Source organism: Podarcis gaigeae (assembly GCF_964106915.1).
Source record: "Podarcis gaigeae genome assembly, chromosome: 9".
Taxonomy (NCBI): domain Eukaryota; kingdom Metazoa; phylum Chordata; class Lepidosauria; order Squamata; family Lacertidae; genus Podarcis; species Podarcis gaigeae.
In genome coordinates, this window is record NC_139685.1 from 56,204,397 (window position 1) to 56,224,088 (window position 19,692).

Here is a 19,692-nt window from a genome sequence, read left to right on the forward strand (position 1 = left end):
TCTGAGCAGAGATGGGTATATCTGCCAACATCGGTTTCTCATTTTTCCAATCTTAAATCCTGTTCACCACATTTTCACACCAGTTTGCAATTTTTTTTAAAAAAAGCCCTCATGGAAATTCATCAGTGAATTTCTCCTAATTAGTACACTTTTGTGTGCAATTGTTCCAAATATTTACATTTTTGCAAGCAAGCCCCCCTAATATAATGCATTTTTGTATGTTATTTCCACAAATATATGCATTTTTAAGCACAATTCACCTAAGTATATGCATTTTTGTAGACATCATATGGCTGGAGAGGTGCATTGCAAAATTCAGAGACATCCAAATTTTGAAAGCTGGCTTTGTTTCAATTCACATATTGTTTGAGAAAGTGCATATTAAATGCAAACTGAATCAAATTTCTCCCCCATCCCCACACATGAACTTTTTTCTTTTAGATATCATGCCTTTTATATATTATATGTAGATTGAGTTCTCAGTAAATTATGTGTAGTTCTAAATATTGTGTTAGGAGTTAAGAGCAGCCGTTTGTGAAGTTCTGAAGTGAAAAAAATATTTCAACATTAAAACTGCTGTTTCTCAGTCTCTTAAAATAATATTCAAAACTAAGGCTGGGGAGGGCGGGATATAAATAATTTTATTTTTATTATTATTATTATTATTAATTTTACTTAGGATGAAAGGTTTGGTGGCACGGAGGGGGGGGCAGTGATTATCAAGACAGTTCCACATGTGAAAGCAGTTTTGGGATTAAGCAAAGGCCAGCTTTTCAAAGGTATGTTTGAGATAATGAAAAGGGGATGCTTACATGGGGCATGCTCAGATTCCTGTGCCAGAACGTGAGTTATTCCCAAGTGCTTCAGCCATTCACTAGGGAAAGCCAATATCTAAATCCACCCATAATTTCCTTGCTCTGCCGTTATCAACAGTATTCATTTTACTTGTATATGCAGCTGAACTATTCCTCTTGTGCCAGTGGAACTTTGCATCGACAGAGGGCAGCAGAGGATGAAAAGATACCTGCGTTCCCTTTGTCTTCCATTCTTATGTGCCAGTTCTCCTTCAACATTCTTTTCAGAAAGTGCTCTTTCACGCTGTCAGACAAGAAACTGGCTACAATCTCAGTTTCTGCAACATCCATCCTTCCATAAATACACACTGCCAACAGTTTTAGACTGATATGATGGAACTCACAGATGCAAAAAAAACTGCCCCTCTGGGAGGAACTTTAAGGGAGAATACTTGCAGATATTGATTTTCTCCAGTAATTGCAGGACTTCTGGGGATGACTGGCGTGTGGACATTCTAGAAAGCCAGATGCCCATAAGCCAGAGGTCAACAGTAGCCATTTCCATGTTTGAGCAGTGCCAGCTCCTGTTTTGGGAGGGCGCTTGAGGTAGACAGTCTCCATCGCTCCTCTCCCTCCATGGGAGAATCTACCTTCTCACCACCATGACCACCAGCTGCTCCTTTACTTCTTCATCTTTGCTACCACCCACTTGCTTGCTAGGCAGGGAGACAACGAGGCAGTATCATCAAGTGCTCCTTTTCACCACCACCACTGTTGAGCAAGAGACAGGTGAATAAGCAGGTTGCAATGGTGGAGCAAGACCAGGGAAGCTCTTGCCATATGCCTGACTATGCTTTCTTCCACAGTGGCCAGAATTCTCTGAGGGAAAGGGTATGTTTTAAACGTGCTTTAAAGGTAAATTGTGAGTACATGGCCTCCCTAGGCCTTTGGTCTGATCTGGAGGGGCTCTCCTTACACCAGTGTTTCTCAAACATGGGTCTCCAGCTGTTGTTGGACTACAACTCCCATCATCCCTGACCATGGTTCCTGCTAGCTAGGGATGATGGGAGTTGCAGTTGAACAACAGCTGGAGACCCAAGTTTGAGAAACAATGCCTTACATTCTTAACATGGTGCAGTGGAGAGTATCTCACAAAGACATCTTTGTGTGTCTCTACACACACACACACACACACAGTGTACATATAACCAGTGCTTTTTTTCCTGGGGGTACGCATACCCCTAAACATTTTGCGAATCTAAGTTTGGCCTCATTGAGGGGCAGTTTTTCAATATGAGTAGGAAAATGAGAGTACCCCTAAACATTTTTTTTTGGGGGGAGCACTGCATATAGTAAAAGCAAAGCACTCAGCAAAGCACCTCCTGGCAAAGCCAGGCCTGTTGTGGGCTTATATAGATATCTTCTGATCGTCCAGATGATGTTCTGACAACAAACCATCTCTTCCGTGTAAGTGTTTCAAACCATCATTGCCAGCCTCAGTATTGCCAGAGGGTTTGCTAGAGAGCCATGCAAGCATCTCCCTTCTCTCCCACAGCTGAGTATACAGCTGAAATTTATAGTCAAGTCACCATGGCACTTTTCTTCAAAGCTACAGACAGCCCCACCAGTGATGCTGCCTGGTGTGTGCTTGGGTTCCAGCTACGAGCATTCTACCTCCTGCAGATGTCTCAGCGCAGCCAGCTCAGTTTCACGTTCTCCCAGGAGGAGATGGGGCTGGTTGGGACAGTAAATAATTAGCTTTGCTGCCGTTGGCTACAGGAATGATTATGAATTTTTAAGCGCGGCAAGCGATTGAAGAAGTTTCTGTTTGCTTTCCTCCAGCCAACTTGCAAACCTTTGCTCCTGGAGGTAGAATATTCCCTAAAGCAGCTTGACATTCAGGTGGGAAAACATTTAAGGTGCAAAAAAAAAACCTGAGCCGAGGGTAAGTTGCTCAGAATTCAGGGGGAGTGGGGGGTCATGTTATGAGGGAAATTCCAAAAGTAATGCATGTTTTTTAAAAAAATAAGTTTCTTAATTGTGCAGTCCTAGGTCTATCAATTAACAGATTATACCTGGAGCGGTTTGCTTCTGGGAAGATAAATTTGAGTGGGTTATGAGTAAAGAAACTCATCTTTGGAAGATTTTTTCAGTAGTTTTTTGTTATTGTTGCCTTAAATCTTTTTAAAATTAGATGCTGGTGAAAGGCATCACTTTGACAGCTTAAGAAATGAAAGTTTTCTCTAAATCCCCATAAAAATTCTCTCACGCAGCCCCCTTTCCCCACAGAATACTTCTGGTCTGATCTCTGTTTGTATCATATTTTTTATTCAGTGCTATGGAGCAGGCATATAGGAATTATAGGCGGCGGGGGGGGGGGGGAGAGCAACTTTTGCCACCTTTACTATACCTACCACTTCAAACAGCCATGGCTTCACCCAAAGAATTCTGGGAGCTGTAGTTGTTATCCCTAAGTTGATGGATTGTTAAACCATACTGGGAGTTATTGGTCTGTAAGGAGAATAGGGAGTAGGATTCTTTGGGGGGAAACTATGGCTGTTTAAAGTGGTATGATACTTTCAAAAATGTGTAGTGTATATGGAGCCCTTAGCTGAATACAACCCACTATTAACAGAAATTGCAATTCAGATTGTTCTGTAATTGGTGACAACAACCTTTTTATTTTCCCAGGCACTTACTCTTTAATCTGAGCAATGGTGCTGCCAGTTTTATCCTCTTCTAAATTTAATTTCATGTTTTAATTGCTGTGTTCTGTGGAGGCAAACCACCCTGAGAATATTGAAGAGTGGCATACAAATGTATTAAGTAAATAAATAAAGACATAAAGATGACGTCTTTTTTCCATTCTGATACAAAGCCTGTGCCTTTATTAGCTTCATGTTAGGCATACGCCAGTAAAGATGATGGACAGACTCTGTCAAGTTGGTCCAGCTGTAGTTATATATTATTACTAGCTTGTAACTATTAATTCTCTTAATGCTGGAATAATGGACAGCCTGTTTTAAGCATATTGTCATTCTATTAGCCTGTGGGGGAAAATAGTAGAAACAGAGAATACTCCACCTTGATGGAATATTGTCCCTCCCTGCAGTTCAATTATCTTTATTACATGCATGATCATAGTGTGTCTCAAGGCTTCCGGTCTAGTTCTGATACCCAAATGTACATTATATTATAAAGAAACAATGCACATAACTTTAGAAGCTTTCAGTTTCAAAATACTCTGAAGTGGGCCAAATCTTTTACAAAATGGAGACACTTCAGCTAAGAAAAAGAACAGAACCCAAATGTTTCCCATTCGCAGAGTTGGCCCAGTGTAATTCCAGTAGTTCTGGTTTATTTATTTTGTTAGACCAAACTAAAATGGTGGGGTGTTTTTTTAAAAATGTATTTGATATTCTGATATGCTTCTGCCTTTTATTGTCATCTGCTTGAGGCAAAAGTCACAACTACTGGTGCTTTAATTTTTTGAAAAAATAATTATGCCAAGAAGAGCCCCCATCCATCCCCCCCCCAAGATAATACAGTTGTACAATAACTTTAACATACACTTTTTCTAAATGTTTCAATCAGCTCTGAGTCAGTAGGGCTCATGTGGCACGAGTTAGCTTAAAGGTTACATCCTAGATGCCATACATACTTCCATCCAGCTTCTTTTGAAAATCAAGTTGTGAACCAGGTTTTGAAGAGGTGCTGAAGTGTGTGCTCTTAGCAAAAGAATAGACCAGAAAGTGAAATAACAGAAGGGGGATGCTCAGATGGAACTAACCAAAACATTTCTTTCCCTTTCCTTTGGCATAGGACTTGTTCCCATCAAAACTAAAGGTTGTGCCCCGAGTTGTGCAGCCTGTGGAGAGAGGCACTTTGATGTGAAAGAGAATCCTGGTGAAGTACCGGATACAAATGTCTCTGTGGAAACAGGAGGAACTTCCAGAAGCAGGAAAAAACATTGTCAGAGAGAGGGTTTATTTATCCCTTCTCCATCATCACTCAGACAGTCTGGGTGGTTTCCTCTTGCAGGTCTATGTGCTGTGAGGAGGGTTCCGTGCTAATCATGGGGCAAATGTTGACAAATGTCACATGATCATCAAAGCATAAATATCCAGTCTCACACTTGGAGATTGGATCAGGCTCCAGACCCAGCTGTTCATGACTTGGGACCAGAGACTTGGGGAATCTGTCAATTTTGGTTTCACTCAGTTTCTAATTTTTTAAATCTTGTTTTGTTTTCCCACATTTCCACATTAGTTTGTGATTATTATTTTTTAAGTCCTCATGAAAATTCATCCGTATTTTAGTGTGGATTTCTCCTAATGTACAATTTTTTGCAAGCCATATCCGTTTTAATGCACCTTTTACCCCAGTAAATGCCTTTTTGTACATATTACTTGGCTAGAACTGTGCTGAAAAACTGGGAGAACTGCAAATTACAAAAGTACAGCTGTGATTCATTTTCCATGCTAAGTAAGTTCTTCTTACACGCAAACTGGGCTGAATTTCTTCCCTATCCTTACTAGTGACACATCTTGTTTCAGGAAAGCCACTTTCTATGTATTAAGTCTTAACTTCATGAGGCTGTCAATATTTAAACTGTCGCTCTGTACTAGGGACAGGGAGTAAGCCCTGTTGAATTCAGTGGAGTTTAGCTCTGAGTAGACATGCATGGACACACACTATCTGTTATGTGTTTCGGATCTCTTTGTGAGGTTCCCCTGAGATTGCTTCAGAAACTGCAAAAGGAAAGCAACTTATAAATGAAATAAATAAATCCCTTATTCTACCCTGTCCCTAGGACTTAAAGTCAATCAAATAACACACGTTTTTTAAAAAATCCCAAAGACTGAGTAGTACTGCAAAAATATACTACATGCAAACTATAAAAGCCAGCAAAAGCAAATTGAAGTACCTACTGAAAGCCAAAACCAACACATTCATTTATTTAAATATTGATCTTCAAAATGGTCAAGAACAGTTTAAGAAATATATGTAGTTAATAAACAGTATACCTTCTATTTGATATAGAATCTTGAAATCAAAGCTAGCCCACACTATTCTCTGAAAGGTTGCCAAAATAAGAGAGGCATATATCACTCTTAGGAGGCATTCTAGGTTGGAATTTGATAGACCTCTAGAGGAAGTCATTTCAACAGTTTTGAGGAGAATGAAAATGGCTGTGTGATCCCTTGATACTTGGATCAATAGTTCAGTCAAGAAGACACTCTCAGTTGATCTTTAGGACCATAATAGAGAATTTAGAAATATAGTCCAATTATAGTTCTCTGGGTCTAGACTACTTTTCTGTACTTTTCCAGATCTGGCTTAACCTTGGCTGGGCAAAAGCAAAAGCTCCAGACTATATGGTCAGCCTCAGATTTTGACAATCCTGGGCACGAAAGGCTCAGATCATTTTGGGAAGATATACCTGTATACTGAATGTGCGAATCAGCTCTAACTCGGGTGGGACAATGTAGTCTTAGTTTAACATGTGCATCTTAAATATTTTGTTGTGCAATAGCACACAAGCTACATCTGAATGAATAACTGAATGAATAACTGAATAGCACACAAGCTACATCTGAATGAATAACTCCTTATTAAGGAAGGAAAGCCACAGACAGGGTACAATGAAATCTGAAAGAGGAGACACAGAGAGGCAAAGAAATGAGACCAAAAGGCAAATTCTTATAGTATAAGGGTTCCCCCCCACTCTCCTATACCTGAGTTTGATGTTCTTTCCTTTTATCTTTCCATATCAAGGAAGCAATAAGTCTTACCAGCCTCAGGGGTTGAAAAACAACAGAAGGTGATGCAATGGTTGCTCATCACTGCATGACAGGTGAATTGCCCACAAGCTATTATCTATAAAGATGGGAACAGATCAGTTAGGAGTTGCCCAGCCACCAAACCGCAACAGCATACATATGTTGTGATGTGACATGCCTGTCTCTTTATATCTATATTAGCTTCCATAAGTAAAATTTACTGCTGCAAACCAAGTAGTGAACAACATCTGTGCACTTTATCATAATTGTCACCTTTAATTTAATCAGTCCGCTTCTTTCCCAAGTTAAGGCCCTGTGAGAATTTGTGTTCATTGCTCCTACCTTTAGTGTTAATGCAGCAAATGATCCACAGAGTAAGCCAACAGAGGACAGAGGGGTGGTTTATTCTTGACATGTCCCCTTGTGATCACCTCAGAAATGTGTGGGTTGCTGCCATGTTCATAGCTGAGCTGGGATCCTGTAAACTATGCTATAATTATAGCAATCAGGGAAGCCATGTATACACCATGTTGCAGCCATGGCTCATACAAATACAATACACACTGTTTAAAAGATAGATTGTCAAAAATATCTCACAGTGATGTGATTATTGCTGTTCATTGCATCCCGTATGTTCTGGGGTCTCTGCCAAACAGTGAGCTAGTGTAGAAAAGTGGTTAGAGTGTTGGACTAGGGTTGGGAGAGGGTGGCACTGTGGTCTGAACCACTGAGCCTCTTGGGCTTGCCGATTGGAAGGTCGGCGGCTCGAATCTGCACGACGAAGTGAGCTCCCATTGCTCTGTCCCAGCTCCTGCCAGCCTAGCAGTTTGAAAGTTTGCTGCGGCAGGAAGGTAAATGGCATTTCTGTGCGCTCTGGCACTCGTCACAGTCCTCCATGTGCCAGTAGTGGTTTAGTCATGCTGGCCTCATGACCCGGAAAGCTTTCTGTGGACAAACAACAGCTCCCTTGGCCTGAACAGCGAGATGAGCGCCGCACTCCATAGTCGCCTTTGTCTGGACTTAACCATCCAGGGGTCATTTATTTTTTACTTGAGAGAAATCAGGGTTCAAATCCCCACTTGACCATGAAGTACACTTGGCGACTTTAGGCCAGTCTCAGCCTCTCAGCCTAACCTAATTCATCACAGGGTTGTTGAGAGGATAACATGAAAGTGTGTGTATGTATGGACAACCATGTATGCTACCTTGAGCTTCAGTGGGAATGGGCACTGGAATATAAATGCAATGTAAAATATCTATTGTCTGCTTGCGCATGCACACAGAGGGGGGAGATAAATGGCAATGTACACAGACTAAACAGTTTTTAGGAAATAGTTGTGTTTCTATGTAATCCACTTATATTAAGTGATATATGAACATTAATAAATAAATAATAGGAGCAGAAACAAAGTGACCAAACAGGAGATGAGTGAGATCGCACATCAGGAACTGTTGCCTGTTCTGAAACTTCTGTGATACAACAGTATAGATTACATAGTGTGAAAAAACTATGTGCCCTAACAAATAGAAGAAGTATCTATTATTGTATCTGAAGAAGTGTGCATGCACACAAAAGCTCATACCAAGAACTGACTTAGTTGGTCTTTAAGGTGCTACTGGAAGGATTTTTTTTTGTTTTGAAATAGAAGAAGGGACTTGGATCAGAAAGACAGGAATTCAGTTCCTTGCTTGGCCATGCATTCTATTAGACCAAAACAAAAACAAAAAATTCCTTCCAGTAGCACCTTAAAGACCAACTAAGTTAGTTCTTGGTATGAGCTTTTGTGTGCATGCACACTTCTTCAGATCTATTAGACCAGTTCCTGTCTTTCAGCCTAACCTAGCTGACAGTGTTCTTGTGAGGAAACATGAGGTAAACCATCTGAGCAGAGCTACAAAGAGTGGAGCACAGCACACAAAGGGAAGAAACAAATGTGTAAGTGTAAAGTTTTCTTTTACTCATCCCAGAATGCAGCTCTTGTCTTCTAAATTTCATTATAACTCAATTGGTTGTGACTAGATATATAAAGCCAGATTTTGTTTTGCTTTTTTTTGAATCAATGAGATGTAGAAAGCTATTGATCTGAGTGCTGGAACTTCTGTTTGCACTGACAGTTCTCATTCCCCTTTGATTTTTAACAACAGTGGGTGTTTTATGCCCTAAAATCACGTGACCCAATGAAACTTGGGAGACAGAAATCATGCTGAGGTACCCCCTTGGTATCTATTTACTTTTGCTTGTTTTAGCAAGGCGTACCCATGAGATCAAAGAGCTAAATGCTATTGTACGGTAGCTAGTTGTTATAAACATTTTCTTCCCAAAAGTAAATTGCAGAATGGGCTCTTTATTTGTGCAGTTGCATTTTACAGCTGGAAATAATGCAGGTTGTGATTCTAAGAAGAATTCACGTTGTTTTCATTTTCTTAAAGCAAACTCTCTTTTTTGTGGTTGAGGGGTTAAATTAGCCACCACAAAGGAAGGCAGCTTTAGAGTACCACACTGCCCTCTCTGCATGTCTTTCATACTTGCTTTCATCTCATGTTATATGCTTGGGTGTGTTAGGCTGTGGTCAACCGGTCTGGAAAGAGAGAATTATGCCAGCTTTCTCTAATAAACCTGGATTATGAACACACTAAATAATAAGGATTTGAGGAAGTGACTGCATAATGCTATGTATACGTAAGCTGCACTGAACACTATAAAATAAATAAACATGCATTGGATCGCTCTGTGAATTAATAAAACATTTAAATCAGAGATGAATTGGTGATTCCATCATGAGAATAAAATAGGCAATAGAAAGGCGAGCTGTGGAGACCATGAAAATGTGCTGATTGTTAGAACCTAATAACCTAAGAAGAACCCCGCTGGAGCAGGCCAAAGGCATATCTAAAAGGTAAAAAAAGGTAAAGGACCCCTGGACAGTTAAGTTCAGTCAAAGGTGACTAAGGGTTGTGGCACTCATCTTGCTTTCAGGCCAAAGAAGCCGGCATTTGTTCACATACAGCTTTCCGGGTCATGTGGCCAGCATGACTAAACCACTTATGGCACAACAGAACACCGTGCCAGAAGCCAGAACACACGGAAATGCCGTTTACCTTCCCGCTGCTATGGTACCTATTTACTTGCACTGGCGTGCTTTCGAACTGCTAGGTTGGCAGGAGATGGGACAGAGCAGCGGGAGCTTACTCCATCGTGGGGATTCAAACCACTGACCTTCTGATCAGCAAGTCCAAGAGGCTCAGTGGTTTAGACCACAGTGCCACCCGCATCCTTAACCACCCAGGGGTCATTTACCTTTACCTATCTACTCTAACACCATGTTCTCATAGTGGCCACAGAATGAATGAGTGAGTGTGTGAATATGTGTTCTAAGAATAAAATTGATTAGTTAATGGATATGTTATAGCCCTTTGTACTATATTGAAGTGAGAGCATATTGAGCCAACGTGTGTGGTGTCTCCTTAAGGGTAAAGGAAGTGTTGGATTTTACGTTGAATTTGTCAATGTGAGTTCTTATTTCTAAACTTTCAAAATGCCCCTTCATTCCCTAATGTGCAGTTAAAGCTTACTTTGGCTTCAAATGAGACACATTTTGTTTTCCAAGCTTCAGAAACATTTTGGTCACATTTGTCACTTTGCTAGAGAGAGGAAGGGGAAAAGGGCATTTGGCAGCTATGTGAAGGAAGGCATTCTGACTGGAAAGTGGGGGGAGAGACTACAGAACTTTTCTGAATCACCAGCCTTTCTGCTTCCACTTATCACTGCATGAACCATAACGATGCTGGGTCATTCACTGATTTATAATATCAAAATATTTAGCAATAGCCTGATCCCAAATTCTAATCACAGGCTTAAATATAGTCTAGTGTAGAACAGCTTGGTCTCTGTCCTACACACCACTTATGGAGCAGAAGAATAATAGAATTGGCTAGGGAAGAAAATAATTCTACCCTAAAGCCATCATTGAAATAGCTTCACGTAAATGCACCTTAGTCAGTCTTTTTCTTTTTTAAAAAAATATTTTTTATTAACAATTTTTTGTTTGAATCACAATGCCAATAAAACAATACAATATAACATCTCTTAACATAGATCTTTTCACTTCTTTGGACTCCCTCGCATCTCCCGCTCCTGCGTTCCTGTTTATAATTTTATTCAGCAAATTTATCCCCTTATTTCTAATCATCATATCTAATTTTCCAATGTTATATCTCTAATTTTGACTATCATTTTATTCAAGTCTTAAAAAATTTAAATATAACCAACATATTCCAAATTTTTTATCTTTTCTTAAATTTATCTTATCTTCATAATTCACTTCCTTCAACTCGATGGTGCCAAATTGTTTATACTCTAGCATCCTTCTTAACATTCATACAATTTACAATATTTTTGTAAATAAATCTTAAATTTCTTCCAATCTTCTTCCACCGTCTCCTCTCCCAGGTCTCGGATTCTGCCGGTCATCTCAGCCAGTTCCATGTAGTCTATCAGTTGCATCTGCCATTCTTCCAGTGTGGGTAGATCTTGTGTTTTCCAATGCCTAGCGACAAGTATCCGTGCTGCTGTTGTTGCATACATAAAAAATGTTCGGTCCTTCTTTAACACATTCTGGCCGACAATACCCAAAAGGAAGGCCTCTGGTTTCTTAAGGAAGGTATACTTAAATACCTTTTTCAACTCATTATATATCATTTCCCAGAAAGCCTTCACTCTAGGGCAGGTCCACCAGAGGTGAAAGAATGTTCCTTCATTTTCCTTACACTTCCAACATTTGTTATCAGACAAGTGGTATATTTTTGCAAGTTTGACTGGGGTCATATACCATCTATATATCATTTTCATAACATTTTCTTTCAAAGCATTACATGCAGTAAACTTCAACCCAGTAGTCCACAACCTCTCCCAGTCTTCAAACATAATGTTATATCCAATGTCCTGTGCCCACTTTATCATAGCCGATTTAACCGTTTCATCTTGTGTATTCCACTTCAACAGCAAGTTATACATTTCTGAAAGTACTTTAGTCTTAGGCTCTAACAATTACGTTTCTAGCTTCGATTTTTCCACCTGGAATCCTAGCTTTTTATCAAGTTTAAAAACTTCTTTAATCTGAGCATAATGTAGCCAGTCTCGCACTTTGTCTTTCATTTTCTCCTGACTCTGCAATTTCCAATTATCTCCATCTTTTTCTAATATTTCCCAATACTTCGGCCATTTGGCCTCCATATTGAGTCTTTTCCGGGCCTTAGCTTCCAGTGGTGAAAGCCACCTTGGAGTTTTATTTTCCAATAAGTCTTTATATTTTATCCAGACATTAAACACTGCTTTTCTGACAATATGGTTCTTGAAAGTCTTATTAATCTTAACCTTGTCATACCAAAGATATGCATGCCACCCAAAAGCATTGTTAAAACCTTCTAAATCTAGTAGATCAGTGTCCTCGAGAAGTAGCCAATCTTTTAGCCAGCAGAAAGCTGCGGCCTCATAATACAACTTCAAGTCTGGCAGGGCAAAGCCCCCTCTTTCTTTCGCATCAGTTAGTATCTTAAACTTAATTCTGGGCTTTTTGCCCTGCCAGACAAATTTAGAAATATCTCTCTGCCACTTCCGAAAGCACTCTGTTTTGTCCACAACTTGCAAAGTTTGAAACAAAAACAACATTTTTGGCAATACATTCATCTTAATAGCAGCAATTCGGCCTAACAAGGAAAGTTTCAATCTTGTCCAACTTTCTAGATCTCTCTTAATTTCTGACCAACATTTCTCATAGTTGTCCTTAAATAAACTCAGATTTTTTGCTGTTATATTTACCCCTAGGTATTTTACTTTTTAAACCACATTTAACTCTGTCTCTTTCTGAAACCTTTCTGACTCTGTAACTGTCAATTTTTTCCCCAAAACCTTAGTTTTTTGCTTATTTAATTTAAATCCCGCCACCCGACCAAACTCTTGAATCAATTGTAGTACTCTTTTCGTACTAGATTCTGGCTTTTCAACTAAAGTCTTGATAGTCCTCAACAAATGTTTTGTCACTCATTCTTCATCTGATGATGCCAAATGGGAAATCAGAGGATTTAAAGTCCCACAGAGAGAAGTGTTGCAGGCCAAATGCTTGACATCTCTTGGGGAGTGGGAGGCTAAAATGCAAGGAAAAGGTGTACAGTTTGCTTCAATTTTATTAGCACCCTCAACTCCTACAAGAGAAGAAAGGCACTTCTGAGGAACCGCAAAAGGTAGCTTGAATTAATGGCATTCTAAAATGAGGATGTGAGAGAGACATGTGTTAACTGATGAGGTGTTCACTTCTTGTTCTTTTCTTGTACCAGCAGCCTGCTATGGTAGGAATAATTTCAGTCATGTGATGATGAATTATCTCAATTTGATATGATAGCATTTCAAAAGTGTGTCTGGCTATGCATTGCAATGGTGACTAGTCTAGAGTAGATAACTGGTGACCAACTGCAGTCAATGTTCAGGGCACTGCCAGAAAAAGACTTTAGCCACGTATCAATTAGCAATTAAGTGTTTGTGTCAGCTTTTCAAGCAAGCACTTATAGTGGTGGCTCCATGGAATGAGACTGAAATGGATTCTGGAGATATCACTGCTTGGTTGACTAGCCATCATCCCTTCAACTAAGCAGTTTGCTGTGGTGGCTTCATGGGTCTGATTCCTAGAGTCCAGCACAAGAATCAGTATCCAGCATCTTGGCTGTTGTGCAGGATCTTATCATGATAGTCCCCATTGACATACCTTTTCAGTGCAGGATCTTACCATGATAGTCCCTATTGACATACCTCTAAGAAAAGGCCATAGTGATTTCAGGTTTCTAAGGAGCAACCACCATTTTCTTTTGTGACACATAGAGAATTAAACTAGATGATACAGCTAGTGCACTACTGAAAGAACCTAGAACATTGCCTGTTCTGGTACAGGACCCCTCTGAGGTGAGAGATGAGAGAGGATTAATAGGTGGTCCAGTGGCAGTAGGGCATGAGTCCATTACTGCTTCAGGTATTAAGAGTGTATCTTATATGTGTATACTTGGCAGTGATCCTTTGTATGTGGGTTGTAACATTGTTGAGTGTGAGTGGTTTATGACTAAGTGGTTAGGAGAGGTAGTGAATGATTATAACGGTTGTGTGAATGGATGGCATGTGAGATTGGATGAGCGTTGTGTTGTTATAAATTTTATATTATATCTTAGGGAACATTTTTGGGCTGCTCCCTCACTCTGTATGTTTAAATCTCTCTTTAAAATTTTATCCTTTGGGTCTGGTTGGCTGGTTTGATTTTATCTGATGTAATGTAACATAATTCTGTATTTTAAACTGTTGATTTTTATTGTATTATTTGTTGTTTTAGATGGCATGCTCCTTAGGGTAGAAATTCGTATTTCAATTGGGCACAGAGCCATGTACATTGATGTTGCTATATAAATACATGTTGTTAATCAAGTCCTCCCTTAAAGAGAGCATGTGTTGCGGTGGGACCTGGCAACCTAACCCTGTGTTGTGGGTGGGTACATTTGGATGGCCACAACATCCAATTGGTAGGTCCCTTGATGCAGGGTTCAATCAGGCCAATGGGATGCAGGCTAAACGGATCAAGGGACCTAAATATACCTGTGCACGTGACCCAGAGCTTCCTCTTTCAGTGCGTGCATCAGAACACCTGCCCTCCTCTCCCTGTATTTAGAGCTTTGTGTTTGACCTTACTATGCCGTCGTGTGTCATCTGTCGTTGGGACAGGGGCACAGCAGGAATTTTCCCCACATGGCTGATTGGCTGGTGCCATTTGGGTTTCGCCTGCTGCGTAGCAAATCGTCACAACCTGTAAGGTTGCAGATAGGCTCTGGTTCAGGTAATAGGGATGAGAGAACGCTCTTGCCATCCCTATGTGAAGGGTATTCCGTTAAAGGAATCCAGGGACTTGATGGTTTGGTCAACCCTGTGAGGGGGTTGTGCCCATGCCTGAGTCCAGGGAGGCATTTGGGTGGCAGAGATAGCCTGCTCCGGCCTTCTGCCTACCCAGGTGTTCACCCTAGGCTGACCTATGCTGGTGCCCTGGGTCAGCGCTGCCTGCAACAGTGCAGAGAACTAGTCGAACCAGAGCCTATGCAACCAGTCACTTGCTGTAATCAATAAAGTTGTGGCCTAAATTCTGCCAAAAACCAAACCCAAATTTGAGTCTTATCTGAATTTATTTAAGGGGGAGGTTTAAAGGTCTCAACACGCAATTAGTAGTAGTAAAGTAGATGTTATTAGTAGTAATAATGGTAGTAGTAGCAGTAGTAGTTATGTAATGTTTGCTCAAAGGGGGATTTTTTAGAAACCGAAGTCATGCATTCTCCAGCAAGCTATGCTCTACAACCCTTCGAAGTGTTGGCCTGACATTGGAGAAGAGGTTTAGTTCCCTGTAGCTGGTCTTTCTCAATGTCCCCTGTATTATTCTATTGGTTGTTAATGACTCTGCATGTAATCTTTACACTTTGCCATAACCTGCCATGGGGGAGAAATGGCTGGCAAAATGAGAATAAAATTTCAGGTCAGTTTTGCAGGTCAGCACAACAAAGCCTTAAGACTTTTGCTACTGAGCAGAGTGCATTGCTTATTCCTATTCTGCTGTCTCTGGATTTTCTCAACGTGATAAAATAAGTTGCCCATCGGCAGACGCGAGTGATCGCAGGTGGTGCTGTTTCTAAAAAAGGCTGTCCCATTTCAATCTGACAAGTGCTTCTGGCATTTGAAAGTAACAAGGGAAATCCCTGTATTGAGATAATCTAGGATTAGAGAGAAGTGTTTCAAGCAGGTACCTGAGGCAGATAGAATGAATTTGGGTTAAGCCCACAGCCAACATAACTTTTAAAACCATGTACAAATGGAAACATGCACACATTTCTGGTGTAATTATCCCTGACCTACTGTTACTATTGCGGTCTTTTGTCCTCTGTTTACTCCTGTCATAATTATGCCACATAGGATTGACCTGGCAAGTATGCAAATAGAAAAAATACTCTAGTAGTGTTAATAATAATAATAATAATAATAATGTTGTGAGAGGTAAAATAGAATGGCTTATAGCTGAAAGGTTTCAACACTTTGGCGTTAAAAAGGAACCAGTTGACTAACCACAGACAATTGCTTAAATCAGAGGCTTCTGGAAGGTTGGAGCAGCAGCTATAATACACCCAGTGCCCTGTTTGGAGCTCCTTTGTATGTTTTATTTTGGTACTGAATTTATCTTTGTGGTCAATTTTATTTCAATGGTACTTAAATGTAAAGGGACCCCTGATCGTTAGGTCCAGTCGCAGACGACTCTGGTGTTGCGGTGCTCATCTCGCTTTACTGGCTGAGGGAGCTGGTATACAGCTTCCAGGTCATGTGGCCAGCATGACTAAGCTGCTTCTTGCGAACCAGAGCAGCGCACAGAAATGCCGTTTACCTTCCCACCAGAGCGGTACCTATTTATCTACTTGCACTTTGACGTGCTTTCGAACTGCTAGGTTGGCAGGAGCAGGGACCGAACAACGGGACTCACCCCATCATGGGGATTCGAACCGCCGACCTTCTGATCAGCAAGCCCTAGGCTCTGTGGTTTAGACCACAACGCCACCCGCGTCCCTATCAATGGTACTTAAGCATGACATATTCCAACACTAGCACAGCAGCAGTCCCTGCCAGACACCCATAGGACCAGGTTGGAAATAAGGCTGCTCCTAATTCTTAGGACTGGTATTTCATAATTTATGATGTTTATGATATTTATGATATTTCATTAAAAAAAATACCCCCACACCCCAACAAGTCATTAGTAAAAGGTACTGGAAAGTGTATTAGCCCCAACCAAACTAAAGATGCATCCGGACGGGAGTTTAATTTTGCAAAAGGGTCATTCAAGCTACATCTGCACTATACATATAAATTAAAATTACACCACTTTAATCAGTCATGGCTTCCGCCAAAGAATCCTGGGAACTGTAGTTTGTTAAGGGCGCTGAGAGTTGTTTGGACATCCGCTATTCCCCTCACCAAAATACAATTCCCAGAGTTAATCTGACAATTAACCCAGGGAACTCTGGGAATGGCAGCCACCATGAAAAGGAAAATCCAGTGAAAAGAGGAGCTTCATTCAAGGTTTAAAATTTAGGATCAAATGAAGGACGCTTCCTCTAATGAGTACCGCTTGAGTAGCACTGTGTCCGTGAAGCGAAAACCCACTAATTTTACCAGAAAATCCTGTAGTACAAACATGATCTAATATTACAGAAACATGTGCTGGCTGCTTCCACTAGATGGTGCTGGATAATGGCCCTAACTTATAAATTAAGGAGATATTATGGGGGGGGGGGTGATTCCCCAGGAACCACAAGAGAACTAATTATTTCTCTTGTTCCTTGCAGTTTGTCCCAAAGTGGTTCTTCTGTAAAGTTGTTTAACAAGAGAATGAGGATATTGGTAGGTAAGTTCATCAGTGGATTCATCGTAATTTTCTCCTGCTAAATAGAACGTGCCTCTCACTATAATATGGTGGTGAATTACTTGAGATTGTCATTTCCCTTCAAATCTATGGTGTGCTCATCTGGATATTTGTTTTCAGAAAAGAAAATAGTACTGTATGGACCGGATTAAAGTATGGGTCGCAATGGGGTTTTCCCTCCCCTCGCCCCACAATTGGCTTGTAGTGGCTTAGGGATCCGCTTAGCACTATGCTGAATTCCTCCCACTATTTCTGCATCAAGACGAGAAAGTCTATACATGCCCAAGTAGTCCCTTGAACATGTATGCTGATAAAGGAATGGCCACAATAGTAGATCAATATAGTAGACTATATTTTGAAAAAGAATATGAATGAATTCCAATGCCCCACAAATAACCCAGAGATGTATTTTAAATAAAAGCACACATTCTACTCATGTAAAAACATGCTGATTCCCAGACCGTCTGCAGGCCAGATTTAGAAGGCGATGGGGCTGGATCCAGCCCCCGGGCCTTAGTTTGCCTACCCATGCTGTTGGCAGCACAAAATGTATTCTGCTTAAATAAGTTCATACCTAGTTGGACTTACTATATGTTTCTGTATGTGTGTTTTCAAATTTCACAGAAGAAATGCTCATGACTGCCACCCCAACAACTGCTAAATCATGTATGGATAACCAAGAACAAATAAAACACAGAGGAGAGAAATCAGGCACCTCTTCTCCTGTCTGATATGCATTAGAAAGACATTCCAAATGGCTGGTGGCTCTACACTAAAAGCCCTGGACTTAGAGGTCATATAAAGCTCAGCAGCATATGGGACTACTAAGAGGGTCTCTCCTGAGGTTCAAAGTGACTGGGGAAAGTCATACAAAGCATACCTTCCAACACTCCTCAGATGAAAATAGGGACATTCTATTCAGGAAGCTCCCATATTTGATCTCCTTCTCACATATTCGTCATATACACATATACATCTGTCACCTTGAGCTCCTTACAACCTCTCAGCCTAACCTACCACCCAGGATTGTTGTAAAGAAAAAATGCTTGAGGGAATGTACAACACATTCAATGGATTAATAATAATAATAGAGTCAAATAACTATTTTAAGTTCAACCAAGTAATACTAAGTAATACCAGCATGAGTTTGACCAAACTGCGGGAGGCAGTGGAAGACAGGAGTGCCTGGCGTGCTCTGGTCCATGGGGTCACGAAGAGTCGGACACGACTAAACAACTAAACAACAACAACAATGCTGGTGTAATTTTTAACAAACACCCCCAAACAGTTGAATTTTGAAGGGAAAATATTTTCATTCCACTTCAATTGTTTTCCAACAGCGGACCTCCAGCTTGGCCAATATAATTATGAAAATGTTTTTGCTGTATATGTTCTTAACCCAGTCATTAAGCTGTGCATCATCTTCTGTAATTAAGGTTATGTGTGGTGGCACATACTATTATTGACCATGCCCTTATTCTTCAAAGACTCTTGTTATATTCTACCTTTCATATACATATATGAAATCTATTTAAACCATACAATCAATTGTGATAAAAACAGCACAGCACAGGACTTTCACTGAAAGCAATCAGTTCTCAAAAGCCTGTTGGAAGAAGTTACAGTCTTCACTTGATGGTGGAAGGACAAGGAGGGAGCCAGTCTGGCTTCTCTAGGGAGGGAATTCCAGATTCTGGGAGCAGATGATGAGGCCTTGACTTGCTGGCTGGGGCAGAGCCTTTAAGGAGCGTCTCCACCCCCATCGTTCTACCCGGACACTGAGGTCCAGCACCAAGGGCCTTCTGGCAGTTCCCTCACTGCGAGAAGCCAAGTTACAGGGAACGAGGCAGAGGGCTTTCTCGGTAGTGGCGCCTTCCCTGTAGAATGCCCTCCCACCAGATGTCAAAGAGAACAACAACTAGCAGACTTTTAGAAGACATCTGAAGGCAGCCCTGTTTAGGGAAGCTTTTAATGTTTGATGTAGTACAGTATTTTAATATTTTTTTTGGAAGCCACCCAGAGTGGCTGGGGAAGCCCAGCCAGATGGGCGGGGTATAAATAATATATTATTATTATTATTATTATTATTATTATTATTATTATTATTATTAAATTTCCAAGCAGGTGAGTCTCTCTTGCTTACCGAGGGGTGGGGGAGGAGGAAGGATGAGAGGATCTGGTGGAGAAATCTGGGTGGTGGAAACACAACAACAGAACACTCAGCTCTCTGCCCTGTCTCAAGAAGCAACAGTGAGCCATCTGCCAGGAAGTGAGTATATTACGCCCCATCCAGAAAGCTGCTTTTGATGGTACTTGTGATAGAAAAATGCCTTACGTCTGGTAATCTCTATCCTGAAACAGACTTTTGTAACACTTTTCAAATTTAATTAACACAGCATCGACCAACCAACACCCCATTCCTTGTGTAGAATAGCAGGCTAAGCTAAGTAGATTTCATTTATCCACAACAAGATCTAATAAAATTATCGCTCATGTTTTATGTCATCAGCAAGATCAACAAACCTTTATGCGTTACAAGTTTCCTTCACAAAAGGGAAACAATACGAAAGCTATATGCTATATGTAACAGAGGACATTGGAACGCCCCTATGACGACTGCATGTATTCATG

General features: G+C 40.7%; 1 protein-coding gene and 1 long non-coding RNA gene across 2 annotated transcripts in view; one reads left to right on the plus strand and one right to left on the minus strand.

Annotated features, from left to right (window-relative positions):
- LOC310852886 overlaps positions 1-4,976 on the plus strand; it is a 35,297-nt gene extending 30,321 nt beyond the window's left edge. Inside the window, exon 4 of the long non-coding RNA XR_014568383.1 lies at positions 4,617-4,976. This is a non-coding gene — a long non-coding RNA (uncharacterized lncRNA). The remainder of the gene's footprint in view (positions 1-4,616) is intronic.
- RPL34 (ribosomal protein L34) overlaps positions 1-7,590 on the minus strand; it is a 30,127-nt gene extending 22,537 nt beyond the window's left edge. The window contains exon 1 of the mRNA XM_083757013.1: positions 7,587-7,590. The gene's annotated coding sequence lies outside the window, so the exon portion shown is untranslated. The remainder of the gene's footprint in view (positions 1-7,586) is intronic.
- Positions 7,591-19,692: the final 12,102 nt, after the last annotated feature.